General features: G+C 42.2%; 1 protein-coding gene across 1 annotated transcript in view; it reads right to left on the bottom strand.

The window, feature by feature from the left end:
- The window catches only part of KIAA0319L (KIAA0319 like), a 941,156-nt gene that overhangs the window by 641,618 nt on the left and 281,826 nt on the right, over positions 1-17,712 (bottom strand). The window lies entirely within an intron of this gene.

Here is a 17,712-nt window from a genome sequence, read left to right as displayed (position 1 = left end):
GGGGGGGATATTGCCTGAATCCATGAGGGAAGTTGTGATTATTACTTTGTTGAAGCCCAGTAAGCCAGAATTGGAGGTTGATTCGTATAGACCACTATCGATGATAAATGTGGATGTTAAAATTTTAGCCAAATTGCTTGCTAACCGGTTGCAGCCGCTTCTCCCTATGATTGCGCTCCCGGATCAGTCAGGGTTCATCCCGGGAAGATCTACATCCCATAATTTACGAACAATTTTCTCCGTCTTGCACTACCTGCACCCAGAGGTTCGCGCCGCGGTGGTGCTCTTGGATGCCACCAAGGCGTTTGATACACTGGAATGGCCATATCTCTTTGCCATACTGGGTCGGATGGGGCTTAGCCCGCTTTTTATTAGAAGTATACAACTACTATATACTTTGCCCAGAGCCCGAATCAAGGTGAACGGGTTGCTGTCCGATCCCTTCTCCATATCTCGTGACACGAGGCAGGGCTGCCCTTCATCTCCGCTGCTCCTGTTCGCGATTGCAATGGAGCCACTTGCTGCTCGTATTCGACAGCACCACATGGCGCGAGGTATAGGTTTTAGCACTAGAAGCCTGCTCATCTCCCTATACGCTGATGATGTAACTCTTTATCTTGTCAACCCAGAGGAGAATCTAGACCCGGTTCTAAGGGAATTCATTTGTTTTGGTGGCTTGGCTGGTATTGTTGTTAATTGGGCAAAATCAGTGATATTTCCCCTAACGGATGGAACGCCCCAGGTATGCTCAGAATATCCTTTAAAATGGGAAGCGGAGGAGGTCCAATATTTGGGCATTTGGATCAGTCGGGACACGCAGGAGGTATGGAATTTGAACTACGGGCGGGCTGTGACGTGGTTGGAAGAAAAAGTAAAGTTGTGGGCGCAATTGCCGCTGTCCCTGACTGGCAGGATAGCTCTAGCAAAAATGGTCATCCTGCCCAAGTTTTTGTATCTATTCACCAATATTCCGATTCCGCTCACGCAGGATTTTTTCAAAACCCTTAAGTCGCAGCTCATTTCCCTGGCATGGGCGGGCGGACAGGCTAGAGTGTCATGGGATATGTTGACACTCCCGCTAAGACAGGGGGGATTGGGAGCGCCGGACATGCATCTCTATGCGCTCAGGCTCAATTTTTACAGTTCTGGGTGCACCCAACGCCCTTTCAACCTCACGTGGCTGTGGAGCCGGACGCGGTAGCGCCGGTCCTGCTCAAAGTAGCCCTTTATAAAGCGTCGAAGCACCCACGTGGAGATATAGACTCCGCCGGAACGCTGTGTTGGGCATGGGAGGAGCTGGGCAAGCGGGCTGGCATCCCTGTGCTGTATGCTCCCTCGATCCCGTTAGCTCGTAATCCAATGCTGCCATGTGTGGAAGACGGAATTAGTAGGGCACCAATACAAACTATGCATCCTCACACGTTTGCAGATCTGTTCCCTGAAAACGAATTCAGACCACCTCCGACTTCGGGCGGGGATGGGTCGGTTTCCTTCTCTGAGCTTTTCCTATATCACAAACTACGCACGGCCTGTCGAGCCCTCTGTGGAAGCTTCCCTGCTGCCCCTCCGACCCTGTTGGCGTTGAAGCATCTGCTAAAATCCCCTTCCCCTCGTAAACTTGTTACGAGACTGTAAACGCATATGCAGACATCTGCCGCCTTGGCCCAGCCTAAGTCACTCCACTATTGGAATGAAGAGCTTTCCGTTCCAGTAACTGAAGAGCAGTGGGAGTTTTGTTGTGGACAGCTACGAGAACTTTCTCCCAATTATAAACTCAGGCTGATTCATTTTAAATACTTGCACAGAGTATACACCTGTAGGTCTGCATCGTATGGGGCTTAGAGAGGATGACTGCTGTTGGAGATGCGGGTTTTCCGCTGCTTCTTTCTTGCATGTGGCGTGGGACTGCCCGGAGATAGCGGGGTATTGGGCCAAGGTGTTCATTACGGTGAGCCAAATTGTTGGAAGATCAGAGGTCCCCTCCCCGGCTCTTGGATTATTAGGATATGTCAAAGACACCCCACCCAAGTTGCGTAAACTGCACGCTTTGCTTTTATTATATGCTAAACGCCAAATAGTGCTACACTGGGGGGGGAGGAGGGTTCCCACTCACAAGAGTTGGATAGCGGATGTCACATATGGGCATGCACAACTAACTGTGTTCTGGGAGCTTGCTCCCCCCACTTCTCGACCCCGCTATATCTGGGAACCGTTCCGGACATGGGCTCGGGGACAGAATGTAGTTACCGATGTGGTACAGGCCGGAAATTCATAAGTTGTGGTGAGGGGCGATGTGACTATGGGACCTGTAGGTGTGCTCTCCTGCATGCTGGTTGCAGATGTATGGATACAGATGTATGTAATTTGTGTGGTTTTGGTCCGAAGATGTTCACGCCAAAAAACCTGATTCATGGGTTATTGCATGTACTGTAACCAACCCGCATTTTGTTTTATTGTTACAACAAACTGGCCTGTTTTGTTGTTGAAGTGTTTTGTATTTGTAAAAATGTCAATAAAAAATAAAATAAAAAATATATTACCTTATTGTACCTTATCCTCTTTTTATACCTGTCTTAATAGTCCACAACACAACCTATTATTCATCAGGGTTCTCCTTAACTACTTTAACTTCTGCTTCATCAAATTATCTATTCCTTTTGCTCTTTCTATAGGTGCTTTAGATTTCTTTCGCCATTCTATAACTAGAAACATAACCAAGGATTTAATCGTATTTACATATATATTTAGTGGTTCCCCCTCATGAAATAAATAGCAGTGTGGATCAATATTATTTGGTAATTCCACTAGTGCCTGAACATGTTGAGCACTTAACCTGGTTACAAGGCGTTTCGGGAATTCTTTATCTAATGGCATAATTGATTCCCTGCTTGCTGTTCTTAAAGGCAGTTCGGTTGTCAGTGGGAAATTTTGATACGCCAAAACCCGAAAGATCTCAATCAGGGAGAAGTACCAAGTTTGGATGAAAATATAATCTATTGGCCAGTCTGTACTGCCATGCCTATAGTCTGCTGCGCAGGTACATCTGAAGCATAGTGGGCATTAAGGCAGACAAAACTACGGCTCTGTAAGAAACCCTGCAACTTGGTTGATGACTTAGATTTTTGGCACTGTGGAAAAGGAAGTCAGAGGTATCAAAGACCTCCAACAAATCCCCAGAACTAGTCTCTTTGTGATCTGGTTGAAATCTCAAGTTAAAATCTCCCAGAACTAGAATCAGACTCAATGGATATAACCACAATTTGACCTATATCTTCCTCCAATAATCCAAACTGGACTAAGTTATACTTGTGTTCCTGCTAAATTAATGTAGACATTTACTATAACTATATTATATACTACTTTACCAGCACTTAGATCTATCTTAGAAGCATGGAGTCACTCAATTTTCGTTAGCACCTGAGTTACCCCCTTAGCAATACACGTTCAGATCAAGGTGATTAATCCTCCCGAGTTGCACCCAGAGCCACTTGCTGAAGCGTCCGAGCAGATATGAGTGAAACTCGGGAAAGGCATTTCTCCCCCCCCCCCCCTAAAGCCAAGTCTATTGGAATCAGAATCTTATATTCCGACAAAAGTATTTCTATTTGCTCAAATTCTAGGAGATGCCTTAGCCCATACACATTCTATACTAATCATAAAAGACTGTCGGAAGATGTCTTACCCTAATGTAGATCACTTAACCTACAGAATCCTGCTGAGTTGCATGATCCAGCTTGAGTGTGTCACATCTATTATAGCTATTTTGCGCTGCGGTCATGCAGAGATTATCTCGCTTATATCCTGCTGTTCTAGTTGATTCATTAATCTTATGATCTTCAAGAATCAGGTTTATCTGCCCGACATCTAGACCAACATAGTAATTTAATAATGACTACCTGTTTGACATCTTTTTTAGGGGGTGGTACAAGTTTTATACTTTAAGGCTAAATCGTCCCTTCCATTTTCTATGATTTTCTTTATTAGTCGATTGTGACCACTGTTATTTCCTCGCAGATCCCACATATAGAAATCCTACGTGCTTGATGGCACTAGAAGTTCTAGGTTATAGAGTTGTACATGTATGGAAGACCTATGACCTATTTAGCGGTCTCTCTTCCCTTGCCTGAGAACATCAAAGTGCATTACCAATGGGTCCACAAGCGGTTGCAATCCCTCACCATACCCAAGGTTATTATTTTTAGTGATGTTACTACATGTGACCTGCCTAGGGTTATTAGTTCTTGTATTAATAACCCCATCTTACCTCCTCTGACCTACCTGATCAGGTTCCCCTATTCCACTTGATTGAGTCGTTGGTGTTATGCAATTTACTAATACCTTTATTAATTAATCAACCATTGCTCAATTGCTGACCAACACCACCAGGGAATCATTTAATTCTGAGCCTTGAATTTCCCACTTGCTTCATTTCATCTCTTGATACAGACAATCAGACAACTTCCCAGAGGCTTTAATTTTACTGCTAACAACTGAATCTTTTTCTTTTCTGCACATATTAGTAACTTGAGGCTTTGTAACCCTTTTACTATTTGTTTGCATATACCTGTGCTCCTAAAGAGTTTTCTTGGGCTCTCTCACCCTTTGGCAAAACTTTTGTGTCCTCCTTCTCTCTAGGGCCCTTCTTCCGGAAAAAAACAATCTCCCCTTTTCATCACAAGCATCAGGACTTTAGACTCAAAAATATCTGGGGTACTACTTGCCCCTGCACCGTTTACCAAATGCCTTATTGATTTATAGATCCAGTGCATCCACCCGTAAACAAATACCAATTTTTATTTTTTACTTACTAGTATCTGATATTTCAACAGTTTTGCTAATTTCAAACAAAAAGTAAAATGAATGCGCACACTCAATTGTATATTTTTTATTATGGTTTTAACAGCGTTTAATGATAAATTTACATACAAATAAACTACATTTAAATTATAAACTCCATACATACAGAATATAACTGTGAGGCTGATCTTCATATACATTCAATCAGCTTGATATCAAATAACTGATAATATAAGTTAGGGGCAAGCACACTTCACCCAGTTACTGTATTTTGTCTAATATTTCCCATCTGCTAAGCTATTAATGAAGTTGGAACTCGAGCAAATCAGGTATTTCGGTTAATCACCGTTATGTTCTAAAATACTTATACAACGCGCGTACACCAGGAGGTTTCATGGCGCTAGCTCTACAGTAAGCCGGGATTACTGGGTGAGTTATTCGTGAGCCTGCACAAACAGCCAGTCACTCAAGCTGATTTGCCATGGTTGACTTTGATTTCCAGTATCCTTATATTTAACTTTACTCTAAATGAGCTGGGCATTTTGCTTGGTAAGACGGGTACACTTTAAACCCAGTCTACCATCTAGCCATGCACTATAGTTAAGTACAACCTTCACAAACGTCTTTTTCTCACTCTTGGTCATTGGCATAAACAAAATAACCTAGATAAAGGGGCAGGCATTCAGGAATGGTGGGAAGTGTTAGTTCGCTAGTAGTGCATGTTAAAATCATCGACTAATCAGGATAATGTATACAATATTTCCAATGCACAATTTTTTTTTCACAGAAGAGTTCAAAGCAGACTGAAGGACTTGTCCAATATCACACAGATGCATATAGAATACACCCGACTGTGAAACTATTAATAAAAAAAAAGTGGCAATCCCAGGACAGTTAAGAGCAGAACTTAGATCAGAATTCAATTCTCCAGCAGTGTAAAGGCTACAATATTTGTGGTGGGGCTTACTAGGAAAAGGAGTGGCCTCAAATGAGCCATTCATTTTTGTGTGTTTAGTAAATGAACAACACGGGGCTTTGGATTTCACAATCTTTTTTTTAAATTAAATTGCTATTACAGCAGGTAAATATAGAAAAAAAACTACTTAAAATAGGCAACATGTATTTATGTGGCATATTTATAGTGCAAACATAACCAAAAGACAGACGAGTGCGGTACAGGGTCAAAGACAATGATAATGTCAATGAGGGATAGGAGAGGTAGCCAATCGTGGACTCTCTCCTAAATTAGAGCAGTGTTGGGGTGGTCCACATAGATACAGAGATATTGTTCCAGATTCTGGGTTCAAAGCTGGAAAAGGCCCGCTGCCTTGTTTTATTCATTTGTAAATGAAGTCCACAGCCTGATGGTGTTCTGGCTGCAGGTGTGCCAGTGAATAACCAGGCAAGGGTGTGCCTCAAAGGAGAAAGTCACAATCTTAACATTTGGTCTGCAAATGATCGAACCTGGGAGGGGGAAATGAGGGTGACAGGTTTTAACAACCATCACAACTCAAGGCAGGAGGACTAAAATACTTTTAGGACATTCCACCTACTGGTGGTAGAATGTTATAAAGTAAAATGGGAGGAATAGAAAGACAAAAGTTAGAATATTGGAGTAGGCGGTCTGTACCAGCCTATATTAGTCCCAGGCCACATCATTGACTTCAATGAAGCTTGTCCGCTCCACTGTTCCAATCTTCTATAGGACGCAGTTTAGCCGTCTGAATGTGGACGGTCACAGTATGCTTTTAATATAATAGGGTTTCAAGGCATTACTACCCCATGCCAAAACACAGCTATATAATGAAAGGCACAGGATCTAAATATGGCATCTAGGCTCTCAGTACCTACACATAGGAATCTATAGCTCTCTAGCAATTTAAACAGTAGGTTTGCGGCAGGCCTCTAATATTTCAGAGTCTGCCTGTTATCAGGGTAAGGATGGAGGAAACTTTGGACATGTTGCGACAGTATACTAAGTTGCAAACCAATGCAGTGCAAGTCAGTGGCGTATCATCATCATGCCACTGTCACTCTCAGCTTAGCAAGTGGTAAAAAGAATGCCTAGTATTGTCTGTTTCAGGAACCACATTTAACACAGTGCAGAAATCTGTGTAAAGAATCTTTATTCACATCATCTTCACCCACGATTTGAGACAGTGTAAAAAAGATAGCATTCAAAACCCCATTCACGAGGGAATTCCAGGTCAAGTGGGTGAAGTCAGCTTTCGCTTGTGGTTTGGGATAGCATAAGCCATCCAAAGTGGAGAAGTTTCTCAACTTCATAGGAGGATAAAATAGAGCAAAATCTGAAATGTATGCGTTAACTGATCAGAAACATCTCCAATTTACTGACAGCACTGATTAACACAAGCACAATATCTTAGTATCAACCCCTTCACATGATGTTATTGGGCCCGTCCTCCATACTATCGGGTCTTCAGGCCTGATGCAGGCCACCCGCAGCAGAAAACTTTGAGTGAGTATATTTCAACAGCAGCTTGGAGAATTCATCACAATACTACACCATTGTGGTTCTAAGCCCAGTAATACGGCAGCCCTGCAAGGCCAGAAAGAAACCAACTCTATCTTGAAATAGATATAGAGCAAGCAATACATTGTGTGTTACACTCACTGCTGAGATATTTTGCAGATTAATTTAGTATGGCAGTAGTCACAGGAACCTATCACATCCTGCCATCTCTACATTATTGTACCAGTGGAGAATCGGATTACTTAAAGCATTTATTTGTGAGACTAGTCTGGCAGGTACTGAAGAGAGCATGGACTGCAGCAATTAAGGCAAGCGAAGTGCAAGCTCAATGCACACATTCAAGTAATGTGTAGAACTAGTAAACCAACTGCAGAAAATGAAGAGTACAACTAAAAATCAAGGAACAATATTCCCCCTTTCGCATATGGATGAACACGAGTGTCCCATTTCACTTCAGGTTCTTTGCCAGCCCAGATCAATTTAATTACAATACACCACAGCTTGTCAATTAAAGCTTTTGTCAGAGGTATAAGGATATTAAGACAAATGCAGAGAAAATGAAACTAGCTCACCATCCTATTTGGTTCAACACAGTTACTGAAAACTGGAGAGGAATCTATCTTCTAAATCGTCTTCCAGTTTATAAATAGCAATCACAATGTGCAATTAATATTTCTTTGCACCCCTAATAACTACTCCAAGATATTTTACTAAACCTAACCTTCCATAGAACAGAAAATGCAACTCCCATCTGGATCTCAGAAATATGCTAAGATCACTGAAAATCTTGGAGCAGAAGTGATTTTGTGACCAACTCTCAACTGTAACACAGTCAGCGTCAACACTAAAGGCAAGTTGGTATGAAAGGATCCTCGGAAATCTATCCAAAGCAGAGACTAGACCGGAAAGTCCCTATATATTAAATAAAGATCAATATCACAGATAGAGTCAAGCAAAGAGGATAGTAAGTGAGCTTCTTTTCAGAGGGATCTATGTGCCTTCACGTACCTAACATGACAAACATATTAAAAAAATCAATAATGCTTTAGTCAGAATGAAAGGGCATTTTGTGAGTACAAAGACCTGTCCAAATTTACGTCCAATAATGTATTAAAGTCCCCACCCCAGATAAGTTGCAAACCTTATATATTGCACACATTTATAATGAAGGGCAACACAAAAGCAGGTACTATACTAATTACGAACATTCAAATTGTCCAGCACAATAACCATATCACTTATTTTTTTAATGCAGAATCCGTAAGATGACTGTTGTGATTAGGCTCAGAGATAACAGTCAGAATTTAAAGCTATTATCAATCAGCATTGTAACGCTTTTGGAGCAAGTTTTATGCAATGTAAGTAAATGACTAATGATTTAGAAAAAGGCACACTCTGGTATATTTCCTGACGCATGACAAGGCCAGTCCGATGCAATGCCAAGTGCTGGAGCAGTGCCATACATTTTTTGGGATTGTTTATCACACACAAGTTCCAAATAGACAATTTAAATATATTATATTTATCGATGCTTTCCATGAAGTTACCAGTCTTCACTTCATATTACAATAAAACAGTATCTGCAGGGAAATTGCTCATGGTACCACAACAAAACATTTCCTTGCTACATCTTAACATATAAGATCTGACACTCAACTGTAAACCCTTGCAAACCCTTTTCCAGTTAAATAATTTTAGGTGTACAAGCTGATGAGGGAAGTGTCTGTACAAAGATGAAATGAGATACAGTAAGGTCTGGGAGATCAAAAAAGGGAACCATGATCAAGACTTTACAACAGGTGGCGCTCTCAGAGAAAACAGGTATGACTGTTTTTTTCCCCCTTAAATTTCAGTTTGACTTTTCAGTCAGTAAGAAACAGATGCTTATCAATACAAACCTTAAAATAATTTAGGTAAAATGTTATAATGCAAAAAATAAGCAATACGATACATTTTTAGAAATTTCTTTTTTAAAAACAACACCAGAAGTAAACCCTTTCAACCCATATCATGAGAGACAGGCAAAAGAATGTGTATAAACAAAAAATCTGAATTAAAATTACAATAGCACAGTACCTTATTCTTGCCTGTTTTTCATATATTTTATATGAGAAGGCTTCATATGATGCTATAGGTGCCTTTTTAACCGAAGTTGTCTGCAGGAAAAGGGGCCTAGCATAAATGTGAGATAACTAAGGGCCTAATTTAGAGTTTGGCAGACGGGTTACTCTGACACAAAAGTAATGGATATCTGGTCTGCCTTATTTCAAGTGCTATAGGATTTAAATATAATGCACTTGCAAAAAGGAGACTGGAACAGGATATCCATCATATTTGTGAAAGAGTAACCTATCCACTAAACCAGACCCTGAATATCTTGCATAGAATACAGTGCCAACGATATTTTAGATGAAGAATAATTCACAACATCAATGTTTCAGTACAAATGATGCTTTCCCAATGTCATTGTTCCCAATAATGAAGAAGACCACCAGTGGCATTACAAATTCATATTTTACAAACAGGGTACGAGAATAAGTCTGCAGTAAATCTCAGCCTGGGGGGGGGGGGGGGGTTTGCTACAAACTTCACTCCAACGTGCACCACACTCTGACACTGTAACACACAGACACAGAATACCAAACCATATAAACTGAATTTCTGCAAGTAAACTTAATGATTGACCTCCCATTTCTACGAAAAATACCTCAATTACTGTGGGGTGAAGAAAACCAAACCAAGCAGTAGGATCAGTACCAGAGAAAGATTCCCTGGGCAGGAATATGTGAAGGGACTCCCTAAGCTGTAGACTTAATCACTATAATGGTTCTAAATAATTTGCGGGAAGAAACTGTCAAGATTGTTCCTTCAACAAACAGCACTAGCTAAACCATCAAGGGCACAATGACATTCTGCATATTTCAGATAAGCTGTTGAACATGAAACATGCTGCAGCAGCGCCGCAATGACCAGCAGTATCAGCAACAGGGAATATGTAGGACAAACTGACTTTCAAATAAGCAGTAAAAAACAATGACATGGTAGTTGATCAGGTAAACAAAGAAGGTACTTCATTTTTAGAATCTGGAGGTGGTAATGCCCTCCATTATTTGACACTTCTCCTTAACATTGTGAGGCTCATCTAGAAGCAAAAACAGACCAGGGCAGAGTTTCTGAAACGTTTTACAACCATCACCCACATTTTAGAACGACAAATCTTTGAGACCCACTTAGCTTTAATAGACATGAGGTGGGCAATTTTTTAATGCAACTAAAGCATTGAGTGGCAGCTCACTGCCATTTACAATAAGCATATTTTCCACTGAAATGGAGACTAAATTTGCATAGACATACAGTTTTACTGATAAAGCTCTATTACGCGCAAATCATAATGTGTGGACATTGGTTTTCAGTGAGCATTTATTATTTTTGCGTTACCAAGTAAAGTGCCTTGATTTGTTCTGATCATATTTAAACCTTTCCTAACTGCTGAATGTGTATGGTTCATTTACAGATATTTACAGTTCGAGTGTTCTGAAAAAAATGACATCCTACAACCTTTTCTTTCACACGTGTCTACCGCAGCAAGATTTCACTACAAGATCGGAGGCTACCATTATGCATATAACTTTTAATGCGTCTCCAAGCAGCCGCATACATCATAAAGATAAGTATTCCAGAATAGAATATTCAAAACAAACAAAAGCCATGAGCCCATAAGAAACAGCCTCTTTTGGATGCGGCTCCAAGCAGATAAGTTCATTGCCTTACTTCTCCTGTTTTGATCCTATATCTCTCATTTGTTAATGTTTACTACTGAGAATCAATATTTCTGCCCATTTTGATTGTTCTAGCCTTTATTTGTCGACTTGCTGATATTGTCTGTCATGTCTTTATCTTAAGATTCCTACCTTCGTCGATGTCTGACCTTGGCCCTTTACTCCTTGCGGCGCTCGCGTTCCGCTTTTCCCTTTGCCTCCGTTTCCCCGCTCTCCAATTTACGGAGACCGGCGCAGGAAACCCCCCCCCCCACACACTTTTGTGCGCGTGTCCGTCCTCGGAGACAGCTAACCGGCATTAGAGGAAGATACCCTGGCAACGCGTGCGTCATGCTGACGCGTTGCCATGGACCTTCCCTCAAACTCTGTTGTACTTCCCCTTACAACCAGCTCATCCGACGCTCGAGCCCTCTGTCGGTTGCTCGCGTCTTTCACGATCAGCTGGTAATTCTTTCAAAAGCTTACCGGAACACCCCAATTACCGCCCCTCTCTTCTAGCTCAACATATTTCTGGCGATTTCCTTATCACTCCACACAAAAAATTATAATTAAAAAAAAAAAAGGAGGATTTTGAGGCAGCAGTTAAAAAAAAAAAAAAAATTCTTAGTGAATTTTCTCTCTCCCTGAGCATCACTCCAAAAATTAAAAATACAAAATAAAAAAAGAGAGAAGAAAGGGGTGCCATACTTTTACCTTAAAAAAAAAATAGGGTGACGTTGCTTCTTATTCCTGAACTTAGAGCACAGATAATGTCTGACATAGACTGATGACGCCAGCGCACCTATCCCCCAGTATGGATAACCAGGCCTTTAGGAGCATCATCCATAATGAGATGAGATCTTGCATGCTGGAAAACTTATCTAAGGTTATGCCACCCAAAAGATCACTCCCTATCTTGGTGGATGAGTCCAGCGAGATCCCAACTAACTATTCTGACGATCTCATTGAAATAAGGGGGAAAAGACTCAAAAAGAATAAAAATACTGACTATACTACCCCCAAGAGCACTTCAGGAGTTAAAACTCCTCTACTTTACCAGGAGGTCACCGCACCTCAGTTACATCGGGTGTCCTTAGCGGCACAACTTCTAAAGGTGTCCTCAGCGGCACACAATTTATAGGTGTCCATAGTGCTCAACGTAAATTTTTATAAGATGATGATGACTAACTACAAGATGATGGCTCTGACCTTTTTGACGAATACGTCTTGGACTTAGACAATGATGATGAAGACTTTTACGATCATTCCTTAGATGAAGATCTTCCATCTACGTCCAAAGACGTTATTCTAGACCCATCAGGGGAAGAGATGTTCTCTCCCCACAACATAAAACACCCTCGTAGCTCTGAATGGTACCCACAAGAGCATGTCAGCCAATTAATTAAGAAATGGCTTAGAAACAATTTGGAGAGAGATACCCGTAACCTACTCAGAGCAGAATGCTCCAGACCCTGTATAGACGATAAAGTATGTCAGACTCCCAATCTCGATCCAGAGCTAATTAAATACCTTTTCAAACTCGGGATGGATCCGAGAAAAGGAATGGAAAGGTCCCTTAAAGGTTGCCAGGATCGCGTGCTCGATATTCTGGGTCCCCTGGCAAGGATCATTGACTCAGCAGAAGACAGCTATATCAACGGCACACCCCTAGACACCGAAGCAATTAGAGGTTGGTCCCAGAGGACCTTGATCCTCTTGGGCAACGCAAACGCAAGCCTGAACTCTGAGAGAAGAAGAGTGGTCCTCAATAAAATCAGCCCAAAATTGGGCGACCTCGCTGACAAAGAACCCTCCGTCAATCCCAAGGGGCTGCTTTTCGGAGAGGATCTCATCAAGACGCTTGGCAAGTACATCATGACCTTTACAGCCTTGGACAAGGCACACCAAAACATGAGAAGGGTCTTCAACAATAACCTTTTGGGCAGGGCCGGAAGAAGGGGCCTCTCTTCCGGCCGCTTCAACTGTAGGCCCTATCCAAGATCTAGAGGATTTGGCAGAGGCTAACAACCCTCCAATACCCCTCAATTCTACCCTCAAAGAGGAAGAAGCGCACGCTCCAGAGGATTCAGAGCAAGAGGAATCTCCAACGACAACAACTCCCAGAGTGAGTACAACTTTACTTTCTCCCCCCCCCCTCCCTTTCCCCGAAGGTCGGGGGCAGACTAAAATTCTTCTATCAGAACTGGGAATTGATTACACAAGACCTTTGGGTCCTAAATACTGTGAAAGGGTTTACAATAGATGTTATTCAGACCCCGATTCAATCTTCTTTCCCCAGAGACATTCCTCTCTCCCTAGACCAGGAGAAAAAAATAGAAGAAGAGATACACTCGATGCTTCAGAAGGGCGCCATTTTAGAAGTTCCTATGGAAATGCTAACCTTTTTAAGCACTCTGTTCCTCGTCAAGAAAAAGGACAAAGGTTGGAGACCTGTCATAAATTTAAGGGAACTCAACAAGTTCTTTGTCTACAGACATTTCAAGATGGAAGGCATCCATCTTCTGAGAGACCTTCTTCTGGAATGGGACTGGCTAGTCAAGTTAGACATAAAAGACACTTCCTTCACCATCCCTATGGCCAAAGATCACCAATCCTTTCACCAATTTATATGGAAGAACCATCTTTTCCAGTTCCAAGCACTCCCTTTTGGTCTCTCCTCAGACCCATGGTGTTTCACCAAGGTGATGAGATCAATCGCTTCCTCCCTAAGGGTAAAGGGCATTCGTTTAATTATATACCTGGACGATATCCTCATCCTTTCCCAGGACCACTCAGCTCATTCAGGACTTGAAATTTGTAATAGACCTTCTCAAGAACCTAGGCTTCATAATAAACAGAGAGAAATCGATTTTATCTCACTCAAGATCCCTGGAGTTCCTAGGTTTCACCATAGATACCACAAACTGTCTTCTCCTCCCACCGAAAACATTTTCCAAGATCAGGAAAGAGATAAGACACGTCCTGAAACAAGACAGCTTATCCCTAAGAGTGCTCGCCAGACTTCTCGGTCTCCTTTCCTCTTCTATTCAAGCTATCTTTCTGGGCCCTCTGAATTACCGAGCCCTACAAAGAGTAAAAGCAAGAGCTTTAAGATCAGGGCTTTGGTACGGAGATCTAATTTCTCTCGACAGGGAAGCCAGATTGGAACTCACCTGGTGGCTAGAAAACCTGGACGCCTGGAATCGCAGGGCAATCTTTGGTTCTGCGCCAGAATTTATTCTGGAATCAGACGCGAGCCTTCATGGCTGGGGAGCATGTCTCCTAGACCAGAACACTGGCGGAGTTTGGTCTCAAGAAGAATCCTCTCACCATATAAATTACCTAGAACTGACTGCAGGTCTCTATGCTCTGATGAGCTTCAAACATTCTCTTCAGGGCAGATCAGTCATTCTAAAGATGGACAACATGTCCGCAGTCACTTATATAAATCGTCTGGGAGGCACGAAATCTGCGGCTCTCTCGAATTTAGCCAAAAAGCTTTGGATGTTCTGCCTGGAACACAAGATCACCCTCAAAGCCGAATATCTTCCAGGGAAAGCCAATATTTGTGTAGATTGGAATTCGAGGTTCCTCTTAGACCGCAGCGACTGGAAACTAAATGACTCCGTATTCAATTCCCTCAACAATATTTGGGGTCCTTTTCATATACATCTCTTTTCGAGCAGGCTATGTTTCCAATTGAAAAACGACTTCAGCTGGATGCCCGACCCGGGTGCTCTAGCGGTGAACGCCTTCCTTCAGTGTTGGAAGAGGAGCATCGCATACGCCTTTCCCCCTTCTCAATGATCCAGAGAGTTCTTCAGAAGGTGAGACATCCACAATGCTCCATAGTCATAATTACCCCCTTTGGCCATCTCAAACATGGTTCCCCACTGCCTTGGAACTGGCTTACGACCTTCCCTTCCTAATTCCTTCCCTACCGGACCTTCTTACAGACGCAGACGGATTAATTCACCTACTAGTTCAGGCAGGGACTTCGAGCCTTCTTGCCTGGAGAGTGTCAGGAGATCCAATCTATTCTCAAAACTTTCGTCATCTGCTGCAACTCTCCTCGGAGAATCTTGGGCCCCCGGTACACATTACAGATATAACAGCATATGGAAATCATGGTCATTGCAATGGCATGGAAAGATGTGAACCCTCCTTCATTTCAACAATGGCTCTCAAAATTATTAGCTATCTACACCCCAGAGAAAGCTTTATATGAAAAAAAAGGATTGAATGCAAAACAGCTTGGGAAACGGATATGGGCCCCAGTTGAAAAATGGAAATTTAAATTAGAAGGCTAGGCAGGTATATGCCTATTTAGATAGGATTATAGATGGTGGTGTTGAAAATGTTTAACCATTACTTAAATGTATTCTTATCTTAATCTATGTTTCTTTCTCTAGATTGTTCACTATTTTTTCTCTTCTCTCGGAAAGCTTATACAAATTTCATTTTGCATCTCGTCATTTACTTTGAGAGATTAAGATCAAATGGAAGGCCCTTTTTTTTTCTATTTGGTCTGTATTAGATATATATGTTAAAGCAAATAAATGTATATATATTTTTTTTTCCCTGATGATGACCAATAAAAATATTAAAAAAAAAAAAAAGGAAATCATGGTCACGTCGGTGCATGGAATGGAACCTGGATCCCGTGGAACCACCTATCGTTGACATAGTTAACTTTCTTGTCGAACAATTCGATCGAGGCCTTTGCTATAGATCTATTAACTGCTACATGTCTGCTATCTCCGCAGGTCATTCTCTCGTCAATGGTAAGACGGTGGGTAAGAACGCCATCATCTGTAGAGTCCTCAAAAGCATCAGTCTCAGGAGACCTACTAAACCCAGATACCAGTCTCTATAGGACATTAATCTAATTCTTGATCTCTTTCTAGCTGGCCCGATAACATTCACCTTAATAGGAAAAATCTCTCTATCAAGCTGGCCACACTGCTTTGCCTAATTTCCTGTCGCAGAGTTTCTGACGTTAAAGCCCTCGAAATTTAATTTAGGTCCTATAACATGTTTGGAGTCAAATTCGAGCTTTTTAAAAGAACTAAGACTATGTCCGATTCTATTTTCTATCCACGCTTCGATTTACGCAAAAAACTTTGCGTAGTTGACGGTATGAAAGAATATGACCGCAGAATGAATCCTCTTCGCCCTTCAGGTGTTAACCAATTACTTATCTCCTTTGTTAAATCGCACAAAGCCATTACCTCTATTTCTATCTCTAGATGGGTCAAAATAGTTATGAACTTAGCTGGCATTGACTTGAAGTTGTTCCAAGCTCATTCGATCAGAGGCGCTATGGCCAGCAAATCCTTTTGGTCTGGCGGTAAGTTGGATGATATTCTAAAGGCCACCGACTGGTCTAATGCTAGTACTTTTGCTCAGCATTACTGCGAACCAACTGGTCATATGTCCGATGTTGTGTTACATGGCTACCAACATGCATAATGGTAGCCTCCGATCTTTTTTTTATTTTTTATTATTTTTTTTTGTCCTCATTTGTCTGCCCCACAATCTCCATGAGAAGCGCCACTCCCCTTAGATGTCGTCTGGATCTAGATACTATTCCATCCCAAACCCAGACATCAAACGAGTATAGACCGGCGAGAGACGTTCTCCAGGATGATGTTGTGGGAGGAAAGGGAAAAATATGCGAGGGCTCACAACCCCTCGGAACTCCATCTTAAACTTGGAAGGCCTTTCGAAAGAAACCACCAAGGCACCTGGAGTACGATGGCATAATCATCGGACCCGGGGAAAAAAGAAAGAAAAAAAAACAAACCCCGGAGGCTCAACGGAGCCAATTATTTCCACTGGACCAACAAGTTCCAAAAGGAGAGGTTGCGTTGCTGACACGTTCTGGCCATATTCACCTTTGATGTATCATATAAAGACTCTAGCCAACCTGCGTGTGATGGTGCCTTCTGGTCTACCCATAATTTACAAATCTGCCGTCTACCAGCAGAATTGCATAAAACAGAAAGCTCTTTGCCTGGCCTGTGGTATTGTCGTCCACCCCAAATATGATTAACGGCAGAGTAATAGGAGTATTCTTCTTAAGGATAGAGTCCAAAGTGATCTTAACTTCCTCCCAAAAGGTGCTGATAAATGGACATTCCATGAACATGTGAACATCGGAGGCTGCAGGAAGATTACACTTATTACATGATTTTCCGGGCTGGTATTTAGATAGCCTTTGAGGGGATAGGTAAGCTCGATGGAGGGTAAACAGGTGATTCCGCCTCAACCAAGCCGGCTTAACCAGTTTATACAGGAGAGTGAAAGATCTTATCCATATGTCCTCACACTGCATCCCCGTGGGCCCTCCCCACTGTACATCGGGTAGAGTGAAGTCCCCATCCACCTCCTCCAAGATGGCCCAGTACCAAAAGGTTACCTCTTTCCCCCCCACTTGTCTCTCTACCAACTGTTCTTCCAGGAGGCAACTCCTCCCCAAGTGTGTCTTTTTCCTAATCAGTTCCCGGGACCAGCTGGCTGAATGGATGTATTTAAATCTGGAAAGTGTTGGGCCAACCTTCTCATATAGCTCCTCCCCACCCACCAATGCCCCCTCCACCAACAGCTGACCCCACCTTACTATCCCTGCCTCTCTAATAGGTGTTGCAAGACTATCCCTCA

Source organism: Triturus cristatus, chromosome 3_2 (genome assembly GCF_964204655.1).
Source record: "Triturus cristatus chromosome 3_2, aTriCri1.1, whole genome shotgun sequence".
In the NCBI taxonomy this organism is placed as follows: Eukaryota; Metazoa; Chordata; class Amphibia; order Caudata; family Salamandridae; genus Triturus; species Triturus cristatus.
The sequence above is the reverse complement of the archived record's forward strand: the minus strand, read 5'-3'. Positions and strand labels throughout refer to the sequence as shown.